This window comes from Corythoichthys intestinalis, chromosome 7 (genome assembly GCF_030265065.1).
Source record: "Corythoichthys intestinalis isolate RoL2023-P3 chromosome 7, ASM3026506v1, whole genome shotgun sequence".
NCBI lineage: Eukaryota > Metazoa > Chordata > Actinopteri > Syngnathiformes > Syngnathidae > Corythoichthys > Corythoichthys intestinalis.
This window is the reverse complement of record NC_080401.1, coordinates 4463252-4476383: the sequence shown is the minus strand read 5'-3', so window position 1 is coordinate 4476383 and position 13132 is coordinate 4463252. Positions and strand designations below refer to the sequence as shown.

General features: G+C 41.1%; 1 long non-coding RNA gene and 2 other non-coding genes across 3 annotated transcripts; all 3 read left to right on the top strand.

Annotated features, from left to right (window-relative positions):
- The first annotated feature begins 4436 nt into the window (after positions 1-4436).
- trnas-gcu (transfer RNA serine (anticodon GCU)) lies at positions 4437-4518 on the top strand. Its single transcript has one exon. It is a non-coding gene; the product is annotated as a tRNA-Ser (tRNA).
- Positions 4519-5953: 1435 nt separating this feature from the next.
- On the top strand, positions 5954-6035 carry trnas-gcu (transfer RNA serine (anticodon GCU)). The gene has a single exon. It is a non-coding gene; the product is annotated as a tRNA-Ser (tRNA).
- Positions 6036-9677: 3642 nt separating this feature from the next.
- LOC130918533 (uncharacterized) lies at positions 9678-10349 on the top strand. Its single transcript, XR_009063777.1, has 2 exons — positions 9678-10161; positions 10249-10349. It is a non-coding gene; the product is annotated as an uncharacterized LOC130918533 (long non-coding RNA).
- Positions 10350-13132: the final 2783 nt, after the last annotated feature.

Sequence of the window (13132 nt, the reverse complement as noted above, 5' to 3'; positions counted from 1 at the left end):
CCAACTCCACCGATGAATAACACCCCCCGCTACCTCGGAAATCAAACCTGATGTCAGAAATTCCAAACTTTCTCTTTAAAGGTTTTACTATCAGTACAGGCATACCTGGGAGGACTCATGTTCTGCACGCTGGTTTAGAGTCCATAACTGAAGAGGTGACTGATTTCTTTCAGTACGCAGTGTGTGGTGATTCCATCCATCCATGAAGAACTCAAGGTGACTCTGTATGTGTGGCAAAAAGCTCCAGTGCAATGCATAGATGTGGATTTCATCATCTGGGTTGAGTAGGCCTTGACTTTCCATATTGCAGAAGCAAGAGTAGAAGAGGTCTAGCACTCCCCCAAAGACATCACGCCATAACCTCTCTATTCTTGAATTGAGAAAACACAAACAACACATTCAGTTTTTTAAATTACCAAAGAATATGAAATGATGCAGGTTGATGATTGAAAAACAGGCTTGTGAAGGGCTCCAATCTCTTCTGGATCAGAAAACTAACATGTATTTATCTTTTTTTTTTTTTTTACTTTGGCTCCCCAAGTAAGTTTGGTATTAGCCTCACACACGTGCACACCCAAACTAAAAAAAGTACAGAAGTCACATGTATGTATCCAATATTAAACCAGTGGAAAACCATATTAACTTAAAGTAACACTTGTTTATAGAAGTTTAAAATACCTTTGGTTGTGTGTACTTCTTCCTGTGATGTGAGCATTGCAGTTCACACCTCTGTGTGACACCATATATCGTGCTACTTCGACATTTTCGCCCCTTTTATCCGATCTAACACGGGATGGTACTCCATAGGTTTGGACAGCTCGCATGAAGCTGTTCAGCACAGTCGTAGCACGGTTGTTTGTGGCAGCTTGAAGGTAGACAATTAGACGACTAAAGCCATCAATTCCACCATGGACCACAACTCTCCATCTGTCAAAAGAGTGAAAGAAGCAGGGATCACTTGGGACACCATTGAGGCTCAATGTGAAGTAAAAGGGCATAGTTTCATCAATATATATATAACATATACAGGAATATGAATATGACGGAAAACAGACAAGACTGAAAAAGCCTTTTCTGCTCTTGCACTCCTCTTTAAAAGAAAACTGCTGTATCTTAAGCCAAAGCAACTGTTGTGTTTGATAGAACAATATGTCTATATGCTACCATAGCAGATTCATGGCGCATTAAGCCCCCGAACTATTTATTTGTCCATTTTACCCTGAAAGCCCCCGTTTACAGACGTTGTGCAACCGCTTTTGTTTCAACCCAGCCATAAAAAGAAGGTAATTATATTTACTATTGATGACAATGTAATTTTTAGCTTAGAATCATTAATCGATGTCTCATATTTCGTTAAAAAAAAAATCTTTAAAAAAATTATTCACATATTTTAAACTTTAAAACAAATTATGTCACAATGCAAAAAATGGCATGTGTAAAAAAAGTCACGGATATCTACCTCGTAACTATCGCTTCATTGTATTATTTTTTATTTTTATTTTTTTCCTGTCGCATTTTCTCCGATATGTTAGATAAATAATCGATCCAAAGATAAATTGAAAAAAAATGTTTAAAGGGGTAAATATGTGAAAATGAAAATCTTGACCACTCCTTGATGTCTGCGATTTCTGCATCGCGACCCTTGTTATATTACCATGTTTCACCCATAAAATTCCCAAAAATCCAGCAGTGGCCATTCACGGCTGTGTCTTGACACTCAGTGATGCATGCTACATTGAGTTTTTGGATCAAACAAGGTAAGTACGCGATAATGTCTCTTTAAAGTAATGCCGTCTGTAATTCTGCTCTTGCGTGCTCTGCAGATAGGGTTTTGCTGTTTAAAAAACTTTTTTTAAACGCGCCCCTGTCCAAAATTTTTCTTTCCCCAGAAAATTTAGATCTGAAGCTTTCCAATGATGTATCACAAATGCATATCAAACAATTTTGAAAGTTGGCCAAATTGGGGGTCTCAGAGTGGAACTTCAAGTCACCTGAGTGTTTTCCGCCACATATTTTTTCATTTGCATTATTGGATTTACTATATCATTTGCCTGTGTCTATGACAGACTTGGTATTTGCAATCTTCACTTTAACATTAAGATTTGTTTGAGAGATTTCTTAAAAATAAAAAATACCTGTTATTTTTGTGTTGGCAGTGTCTAATTTCAGATACCTTGCAACAATTGCCTATCGTGTTAAAATATTTCAATTTAATTTAAAATGGACTGTTTTATATATTTGTTTATCTTTCCAAAATAGATGGAAAAAAATATGGTCTTTATTTTCGTACTTACTTCTTAATTCCCCGACATAAAGCCTTACCTTATGAGTTTATGGTTGCCGTCTATATGCCATAGACTGTTGGGGGCTGGCACAGAATATCTTCTACGTCTGACAGTTTGTAGTTGTAGTGTGCGGACTACAATTCCCTGTGGATCCACACGTCGCATGGATTCTTGCACACGAACTCCTCCATGAAAGAACAGGAAAACAAGTTGCAATTTAAAAGGTGGCATTACATAAAGTATAAGCTAAAGAAATAATTTCTTGTGATTAAACAGGACTTCAATCAACTAAATGGTTTAACACGCATGGCAAATTCATGATTTGGCCTGCTTGTTATTTTTTTTTTAGCACAAATATTTCCCCTTTACAGTACACTTCATTTAAATGACAGAAACAGCTTCCTCGATTCTGTCTACTCGGACTGGAAGAAAACTTTAGTCGAAGTCAAATTACTTAATGACATTCACTTACTTTGAACCTTTATACCTAGTGCCCGGAGATGTCCTAGCATCATTTTGTATCCAGAATTTGGATGACAACCTAGGATCTCTGTGACAGCTGCATCCAACGTTGCGTTGTCAATGGAATTATTCATGTCACAAACTCTAAAAAAAGGTGGTGAGCAGGAATATCGTTAGCTTTCGTGAGAACTTAGTTGTAACTTCTGCTAAGCTACACAGGGGCAGTTACAAATACTTTTGATATCCGCGAACGTGACAGTCAGATATATAGAGTACAACATGCCATACGATACCACGATTTCATTTTAAAGTTATAAAATATGCCATTGTTATACAAACTCACCTTATACCATGCTCTGACATTCGACGGTGGACTGTTCTCTCACTGACACCAAGTAGGTCGGCTATTTCGCGTACTGTCAGACCCACTAACAAGTAAGTCTCCACGGCTTCTGTCGAGAGGTCCAGCAAAGGACGGCCAACTTGTCCGCCATCATCACAACTCGCCACTTCAACATGTAGTTGCTCGATGACTTCACACAAATTGTTATATACAACATTATCGATCTCTAAGTCCCTTATTTCGTGAAAGTAAATTAACTGTTCCAACAATTGTTCCACTCGGAACAGTATGTAGTCTTTGGAAGCATTGGTGTCAGCAATATCCGATAATAGACGGAGATCCCTCGAAATCGCATCCAAACTATATGCCTCCATCTTCAATTACCGAACTTTTTTTGTGTGTGATGTGCGAATTTGTGACTTCCTCTTTTCTTTGCTGACAGACATGCCTAGTCGATTTCAGCTAACGCATGTCGATCAACCAATAAGCGAATAGTTCAACCCATGCCACCCATAGGAACGCCTCCTCATTTGAATAACATTTCCACCTGCACTTTCATGCTGACAATGAAATAAGTGAAAAAAAGGGAAAAGCGCTTTTATTTATTGATTGACATTTATTTTAATAATTAGATATTTTTTTGTATTTATTTCCACATTTATTTTTGTATTTATTTTTACATTTTTAATCTAATATCTTATTTTTGTATATATATTCATTTTTATTTCTACTTTTATTTAATTAGCTATTTATTTCCATATTTATTTTTGTATTTATATTTAATTTTTGTAACCTATTTCTTATTTTTGTATTTATATTCGTTTTTATTTTTCTTTTTATTGATTGATTTATTTTTATTTTTATTTTGAATTTTGGCATTTTTGGTCCTCCATAGTTATCGACGTAAACAAGCTGATCTTTCACATTAGAACACATTCAGATTGTGCCCTAAAGTGAAAGGAGGAAGGACTACGTGACGGATAGATCTCGGTAAGATGACGTCAGGCGCATCCGGCATTTCGAGTCGAGGGTCGCTGGTTCGACACAGCCAGTGGCAAATACGTTTTCGCTAATTCGTACACAACGACGTTCTTAAATGCCCCCCGGGCCGCCTCCGATTACCGTCCGGCGACGACGACGCCAGCGCGGCGGATTTTCCGCCGCTCTCGCGTGTGCGGGGAAGCTCAAAGATTGGGCCCCAGCCTTTGCGCAGCGAGCGCTCTACCACTTGAGCTAATTCCCCTTCAACATGAAGAACCTGGGCAACGATACTATTGTCAGTGAAACATACGGATACAGTTGGCGTAGGTCACTCCCGTTGCCCTGAGATCTATTGTAAAGATAGTGATGAGGTGACCGAGTGGTTAAGGTGATGGACTGCTAGTCCATTGTGTTCTACACGCATGGGTTCGATTCCCATGCTCTTCCTGTTCTTGCATTTGCTACTTGGTGGTGTATCTGGCTTAAGACCAATTCTACTGGGGCAGACCACACTGAAACAATTGCAAGTGTTCCAATTTCTGCTTTGTACATCTGCACCATGCATTTCCAGTTCTTCTCAGGCTTGCGAAAACACATTAATGGGTCAAAGTCTTCACTGGAAGAATGTGGAATGTGGCTCGTCTCTTTCAGTGATGCTGGCTACGTCGAAGGAGAAAGTTAGACACCAGGCAATTAGTCTTTGTTCCTTCATCTCTGGGTTCCTTTGAAATTCAAACTTTAATTTTGGAGGCTTTCTTTATCTGATTCTGAAACTTGTTGATTAGTTATCAGTCATCGTGTTCTTGCATTTGGTACTTGGTGTTGTATCTGGCTTGGGACCAGTTCCACAGGTGCAGGGCCAAACTGAAACAAGCGCAGTTGCTCCAATTTCCGCTTCGTTCATCTGCACCATGCATCCCCAGTCTTTCTCGGGCTTGCGAAACCACAGTAATAGGTCAAAGTGTTTATTGGAAGAATGTGGAATGTGGCTCTTCTCTATCCATGATGCTGGCTACCTCGAAGGAGAAAGTTAGACACCAGGCAATTTGTCTTTGTTCCTTCATCTCTGGGTTCCTTTGAAATTCAAACTTTAATTTTGGAGGCTTTCTTTATCTGATTCTGAAACTTGTTGATTAGTTATCAGTCATCGTGTTCTTGCATTTGATACTTGGTGTTGTATCTGGCTTGGGACCAGTTCCACAGGTGCAGGGCCAAACTGAAACAAGCGCAGTTGCTCCAATTTCCGCTTCGTTCATCTGCACCATGCATCCCCAGTCTTTCTTGGGCTTGCGAAACCACAGTATTAGGTCAAAGTGTTTATCGGAAGAAGGTGGAATGTGACTCGTCTCTTTCAGTCATGCTGGCCACCGTGAAGTAGAAAGTTAGACACGGGGCAATTGGTCATTGTTCCTTCATCTCTGGGCTGGTTTGTAATTCAAATTTTTATTTTGGAGCCCTTCTTTATCTGATTCTGAAATGTGTTGATTAGTTATCTTTGGGCTGTTAGGTGAGATGTCGCTTCCTAAATTTGGACAAAATTGTTCTCAAAGAAGTGTCTTTTGTTTCGAGATGCAAAACAGAAGAAGTGTCTTTGTTTTTGAAATACAAACCAGATCTGAGCCTATTGACGAGCTTGAAAAAACTATCTGGCTTGAGGTTCATCCATGGTTTTTGAGACCATAAAAGACTGCCAACCCATTGACAACTGGAGAATGAGGGCATCGATCCCCCTACCTCTCGCACGCTAAGCGAGCGCTCTACCACTTGAGCTAATTCCCCTTCAACATGAAGAACCTGGGCAACGATACTATTGTCAGTGAAACATACGGATACAGTTGGCGTAGGTCACTCCCGTTGCCCTGAGATCTATTGTTATGATAGTGATGAGGTGACCGAGTGGTTAAGGTGATGGACTGCTAATCCATTGTGTTCTACAAGCATGGGTTCGATTCCCATGCTCTTCGTGTTCTTGCATTTGCTACTTGGTGGTGTATCTGGCTTAAGACCAATTCTACTGGGGCAGACCACACTGAAACAATTGCAAGCGTTCCAATTTCTGCTTTGTACATCTGCACCATGCATTTCCAGTTCTTCTCAGGCTTGCGAAAACACAGTAATAGGTCAAAGTGTTTATTGGAAGAAGGTGCAATGTGACTCGTCTCTTTCCGTGATGCTGGCCACCTCGAAGGAGTAAGTTAGACACGAGGCAATTGGTCTTTGTTCCTTCATCTCTGGGTTCCTTTGAAATTCAAACTTTAATTTTGGAGCCTTTCTTTATCTGATTCTGAAACTTGTTGATTAGTTATCAGTCATCGTGTTCTTACATTTGGTACTTGGTGTTGTATCTGGCTTGGGACCAGTTTCACAGGTGCAGGGCCAAACTGAAACAATTGCAGGTTCTCCAATTTCCGCTTCGTTCATCTGCACCATGCATCCCCAGTTTTTCTCGGGCTTGCAAAACCACAGTAATAGGTCAAAGTGTTTATTGGAAGAAAGTGGAATGTGGCTCATCTCTATCCATGATGCTGGCCACCTCGAAGGAGAAAGTTAGCCACCAGGCAATTGGCCTTTGTTCCTTCATCTCTGGGTTCCTTTGAAATTTAAACTTTAATTTTGGAGCCTTTCTTTATCTGATTCTGAAACTTGTTGATTAGTTATCAGTCATCGTGTTCTTGCATTTGGTACTTGGTGTTGTATCTGGCTTGGGACCAGTTCCACAGGTGCAGGGCCAAACTGAAACAAGCGAGGTTGCTCCAATTTCCGCTTCGTTCATCTGCACCATGCATCCCCAGTTTTTCTCGGGCTTGCGAAACCACAGTAATAGGTCAAACTGTTTATTGGAAGAAGGTGCAATGTGACTCGTCTCTTTCCGTGATGCTGGCCACCTCGAAGGAGAAAGTTAGACACGAGGCAATTGGTCTTTGTTCCTTCATCTCTGGGTTCCTTTGAAATTCAAACTTTAATTTTGGAGCCTTTCTTTATCTGATTCTGAAACTTGTTGATTAGTTATCAGTCATCGTGTTCTTGCATTTGGTACTTGGTGTTGTATCTGGCTTGGGACCAGTTCCACAGGTGCAGGGCCAAACTGAAACAAGCGCGGTTGCTCAATTTCCGCTACGTTCATCTGCACTATGCATCTTCGGTTTTTGTCAGGCTAGCGAAAACACAGTAACGGGTCAAAGTCTTCATTGGAAGAAAGTGGAATGTGACTCGTCTCTTTCAGTCATGCTGGCCACCGTGAAGTAGAAAGTTAGACACGGGGCAATTGGTCATTGTTCCTTCATCTCTGGGTTCTTTTGAAATTCAAACTTTAATTTTGGAGCCTTTCTTTATCTGATTTTGAAACTTGTTGATTAGTTATCAGTCATCGTGTTCTTGCATTTGGTACTTGGTGTTGTATCTGGCTTGGGACCAGTTCCACAGGTGCAGAGCCAAACTGAAACAAGTGCGGTTGCTCCAATTTCCGCTCCGTTCATCCGCACTATGCATCTTCGGTTTTTGTCAGGCTAGCGAAAACACAGTAACGGGTCAAAGTCTTCATTGGAAGAAGGTGGAATGTGACTCGTCTCTTTCAGTCATGCTGGCCACCGTGAAGTAGAAAGTTAGACACGGGGCAATTGGTCATTGTTCCTTCATCTCTGGGTTCCTTTGAAATTCAAACTTTAATTTTGGAGCCTTTCTTTATCTAATTCTGAAACTTTTTGATTAGTTATCAGTCATCGTGTTCTTGCATTTGGTACTTGGTGTTGTATCTGGCTTGGTACCAGTTCCACAGGTGCAGGGCCAAACTGAAAGAAGCGCGGTTGCTCCAATTTCCGCTTCGTTCATCTGCACCATGCATCCCCAGTTTTTCTCGGGCTTGCGAAACCACAGTAATAGGTCAAAGTGTTTATCGGTAGAAGGTGGAATGTGACTCGTCTCTTTCAGTCATGTTGGCCACCGTGAAGTAGAAAGTTAGACACGGGGCAATTGGTCATTGTTCCTTCATCTCTGGGCTGGTTTGTAATTCAAATTTTTATTTTGGAGCCCTTCTTTATCTGATTCAGAAATGTGTCGATTAGTTATCTTTGGGCTGTTAGGTGAGAGGTCGCTTCCTAAATTTGGACAAAATTGTTCTCAAAGAAGTGTCTTTTGGTTCGAGATGCAAAACAGAAGAAGTGTCTTTGTTTTTGAAATACAAACCAGATCTGAGCCTATTGACGAGCTTGAAAAAACTATCTGGCTTGAGCTTTCATCCATGGTTTTTGAGACCATAAAAGACTGCCAACCCATTGACAACTGGAGAATGAGGGCATCGATCCCCCTACCTCTCGCACTGCGCCTGCTGCACTCTGATGTTAGAGCAAAATTAGGGAGAAGTTAGGGCAAAATGAGCCAATCGGCGCTGAGTTCGCGGAAAGTTAGGGAAGAAATAAGCCAATCACCGCAGAGCCCGCGGAAAGTTAGTAAAGATGGGCGGAAAAGTAAACCAATCAGCGCGGACCTCTCGCGCACGCACAAACCGCGACATGGGCCGTTGGGAATATGCGTCACTGCCGTCGTTTCATTCTTCACTGCAAATTATCGGGACGACTCCTTTACTCCATTGCAAGTTCACAGGACGGCTGCTTTAGTGAATGGTAAGTTTGAAATTATCTTTCTCTGTTAACAAATAAATGTGTAATGCTTGCTGTTTTGCTCATTAGTGAACTCCTTAGTTTGTGTGCTTCGTGTTCTGCCGCCGCTCTCGTCTCTTCTAACTCTCTAGTGTCCCTGTAGTTATATCAAATAAGGACGGTTTAAACACGCTACGTGTCTAATGTGTAGCGGATGCTGTTGGATCAGTCTCGTAGCTCGTGAGTAGAGTTCGTGTCTCGTGTTCCGCCGGCCGCTCCCGTTAGTCCCCCCCGCCCCCCGAAACACAACATTCTCCACATAAGTTCCATAGGTGAATTATGTTATGAGGTAGTGGTCACTACAGTCTCATAATATCTATAATGTACATCTCCGTTTGGTTCAGAGGGTCAAACGGTTTAGCTAACATAAGCAATCATAATGAGGTCATTCAACCCTTGCTTTACGGAGAGTCTGTCTCGCTAAATGACACACATGCACATTGATCACAGCGCCGTCATTTTATTAATTATTATCATCAATGCTACCCCGCTGAATACAGTACATTGATCGCAGTGCCGTCATTTTATTATCATCAATGCTATCCCGCTGAATACAGTACATTGATCGCAGTACTGTCGTTTTATTATCATCAACGCTATATTGTGTGCACCCCATAATTCTATGAGATCATATATTCCACCCAAAGAAAAAATGTACCCGATATTATAAAAGCAAGTGTCATTGTTATTAATAACTTGATGATATTACTTAATGAATTTATATTCTAAATAATACTATATGTGTGATATATATATATGTGTATAGTTGCGTGTGTGTGTGTGTGTATGTATGTATATATATATATATATATACATATATATATATATATGTGTATGTATATGTGTGTGTAGGTATACATACATAAATACACACACATGTACACATATAAATACGAAATATAGTCCCATTCCTCCTCTTTTAGTGCCTCCGCCCATCCCTCCTGAGACCAGACCCTCCTTGGGCAGGTGCACGTGTTTTTATCTGATTACGGGTTGGGATGTCTGACGGGTGGAGCGGCCACAGGTGTGGGCAATAACAATCAGCCATCTTTAAAAGCCAGTGGACGCCACCACCACCTCCTCGCCCGATCAACTTGTCTGCGTACCTCTGTCAGTTGCATCTTAACATTTTGATTCATCCATTTGATTACTGTTTTTTTTTTTTTATTGTTTGACTATTTTTGCTCTTGCCTAAACGCTGATTGTCGGATTCCACGCCTGCCTCCTTCCGAATCGCCTCTTCGTCCTGGCTAAACTACTCCAAGCCTGACGTCACCCACCTTCTGCCTTGGCTCTCACGTCATCAACTATCTCGTGTTCACCAATAAAATATCATTCATCTCAACCGGCTGATTGCTTGGGGATCCACCCCCCTTTCTCATGCACCTCTAACATCCTTAAACAAGGTGGTTGTGGTCAACTCAGCTAATCAGTGGTAAGCACAATGTTTTCTACATTTTATATTGACATTTAAGTAAAAAGTTTAGCCGTCATTTGTAATGTTTACATTTTATGGCTGCAGGTTTAATCGACGGGAGAACTCTCAGGAGCGAAGTGTCCTTTCCCAAGGCCTTGCTTCTGAGGACCGCATCGCTGTGGCCAGCTCTCAGCTTCCTGCTCCACGGTAAAGGCTGGAGAAGCCTTCCTCCACATCAGGGCCCCAGCATGAGTTCGTCCTTCCTCCAAACAGGACGGGACAGGCTCCTAAGTTGCAGCCGGGTAGACGACCTGCTAGTGCCACTGCCGTGCGGCCCATCGCCCAAGCAGCTCCTCCTGCTCCCCCAGCTCCTGCATCACTCTCCCAGGTCATTGTTCGATACCCTGGTGCAGGTGGGACCTCAGCTGCCCCTGTCAAGGCTCTAACTCCTGTTGCCCCAGTGGCGGGCCAAAACTATAGAGTTTGGACACAGCCGCTTCGGCGGGGCCACATTTTGACCCATGTCATTTGGAAGCAAAACTTTAGAAGAATGGCTGAATGAGCAGCGGCAACACAAACTGGGAAACCCGCCCTCATAAAAATAATCTGCATGAGGACACATTTTTAAATAATGTAGAATAAACTGTGAATATGTAAACGCATTTATCCCACTAAAATGTAAATTCTATTACCCTTTTCCTATGTATATATTATGTCATGTTTAATTTTATAAAATACTGCATTATATTTGGACATTATTTGCATGTTGTTTTTATTTAAATTTACTAGTGTGTTCATCAAGGTAAGTGTGTTATATCTTGCATATCGTTTTGTAAATAATCCTTTAGATACTGACTCACTGATTCTTTGTGCTAAACAACATATTAGTCAAGCAATATAAAGTAGTACTGAGCATTAAAGTAACATGAAATTCTAGAAATCCAAGGGTGGTCTTATATTTTTTTCTTCTATGACCATATGTCATTTAAAGATAAATTTAGCCTGGATTTTGTACTGCTACTTCACTATGCCTAGTAACTAGAAACAACTGGGAAACCCGCCCCCATAAAAATAATCTGGATGTTGACACACTTGTAAATAATGCAGAATAAACTGTAAATATATGAACCCATTTATCCCACTAAAATGTAAATTCTATTACCCTTTTCCTGTGTATATATTATGTCATATATAATTTTATATGACTAAGTACTGCATTATATTTGTATGTTATTTGCATGTTTTTATTTACCCAAATTTACTAGTGTGTTCATTCAGGTGTGTTAGGTCTTGCATATCGTTTTGTAAATAAATACTGACTATAAATACTGACTCACTGATTCTTTGTGCTAAACATATTTGTAGTAATAGTTTATGCAAGTAATGTAAAGTAGTACTGGGTATTAAAGTAAACATGAGATTGTATTCTATGACTATATGTCATTTAAAGAGGAAAATTTAGACTGCATTTTGTACTGCTACTTCACAAGGCTGAGTACATATTACAACATTTATAAACTATACATATTGACAAATGAAAATAGGTTAAGGAATGAAGTTGTCCGGATAGTGTAATTGTGTGCAATATGCCTTCACTGTCAACTGCTGCTACTTCACTTCAATTATTTGCACTGCCTGAACATAGGACTACCTCCTACATATTTTATATATTTTTTTAGATTTTATACTTTATTCTTGCAAGCCACTTTGGAGATTTTTTTTTTCTTGTCCTGCAATGTAAAGGGAGATTTCATTGTACAACCGTATAATGACAATCTATTCTATTCTAATGAATGAAAAGCAAATCAAATGGGGAAAAATACTTCATTTATCATCTAAGAGGTAAATTGTGTCATACTCAATTTATTCCTGGATAACAATCTGAATGTTCCAAAGTGAAAAAATGTGCTCTCCGACGAGGGACTACATTGCGGTAGGATGACGTAAGAACGACGCGCCGCGCACCCGGCATTGTACGCCGAGGGTCGCGGGTTCGACGCAGCCCCGCGGCGCGCGCGTTTCGACCGGTCCGTGAAACGCGACGCGCCAAAATCCACCGGGCGTTCGCCGCCGCGGGGAAATGCGGGCCGCCGCGCGGCTTTTCCGCCGCTGGGACGCGAACAGGCGCGCCGCAACGAATCTAGTCGGCAGGCAAGGACGTTAACCACTGCGCAGGCCCGGATCTAGGTTTACCCACCAGAGTGGGCACTAAGAAAACTTGAGGGGGCACCCCCAATGCAGGCTTTTTTTTACCCTCTGCATTTCTCCAGGCTTGGGACCGGCGCAAGTAGGACACTGGCTTGTGTCCCGTTGAGGCTGCATTAATTTTTGGGGGGTTTGTTTTTTGTTTGTTTGTTGTTTTTTTTCATTCATCTATCTACTCATTCTCGCTGTCGGCGTGATGTCACGATGACATCATCTCGCATAGCAACGTGTCGCCATTTTGAGATGGGGGCACACACAGGTAAACATCCGTAGACAAACGTCTGAAATTCATATATTTCAGCTGTGTTTTGCGTCCTTTTTTCATTAAAAACGTCTTAAACATGACTTATTATCACGAGTCACTGCCGACAGACGCGAGGAGGCGATACAACTTAAAATTAGCGTGTATTGGCCTGCAAATCTGCCCATACAAAGTCGCAGCTGATAGCTGGATAAACAATCCAAAGGAATTGCCTGCAGTGGAGTTCGGTAACATCTACAACTACCTCATAAAGTCACCCAGTAAGTTGACCTTTACCAATTACGTGGAATATGTACTGTGAGGAACTAAGAAAACTGGTAGTCTATACGGAGTGATCATTTCTGCCGTAACCGGTAATTCGCCTCCAAGCGTTATTTAGCTGTGAACACGTCACGGCAAAATAACCAATTCCCACCAGGCCAATAATATACCGATTGACCAATCAGAGCAGTTCATGGCAAAAGAAAAATAACGCTTTGCAAGTTGTCAGTTACGGTAATAATAAAAATGCTTAGTCTATTG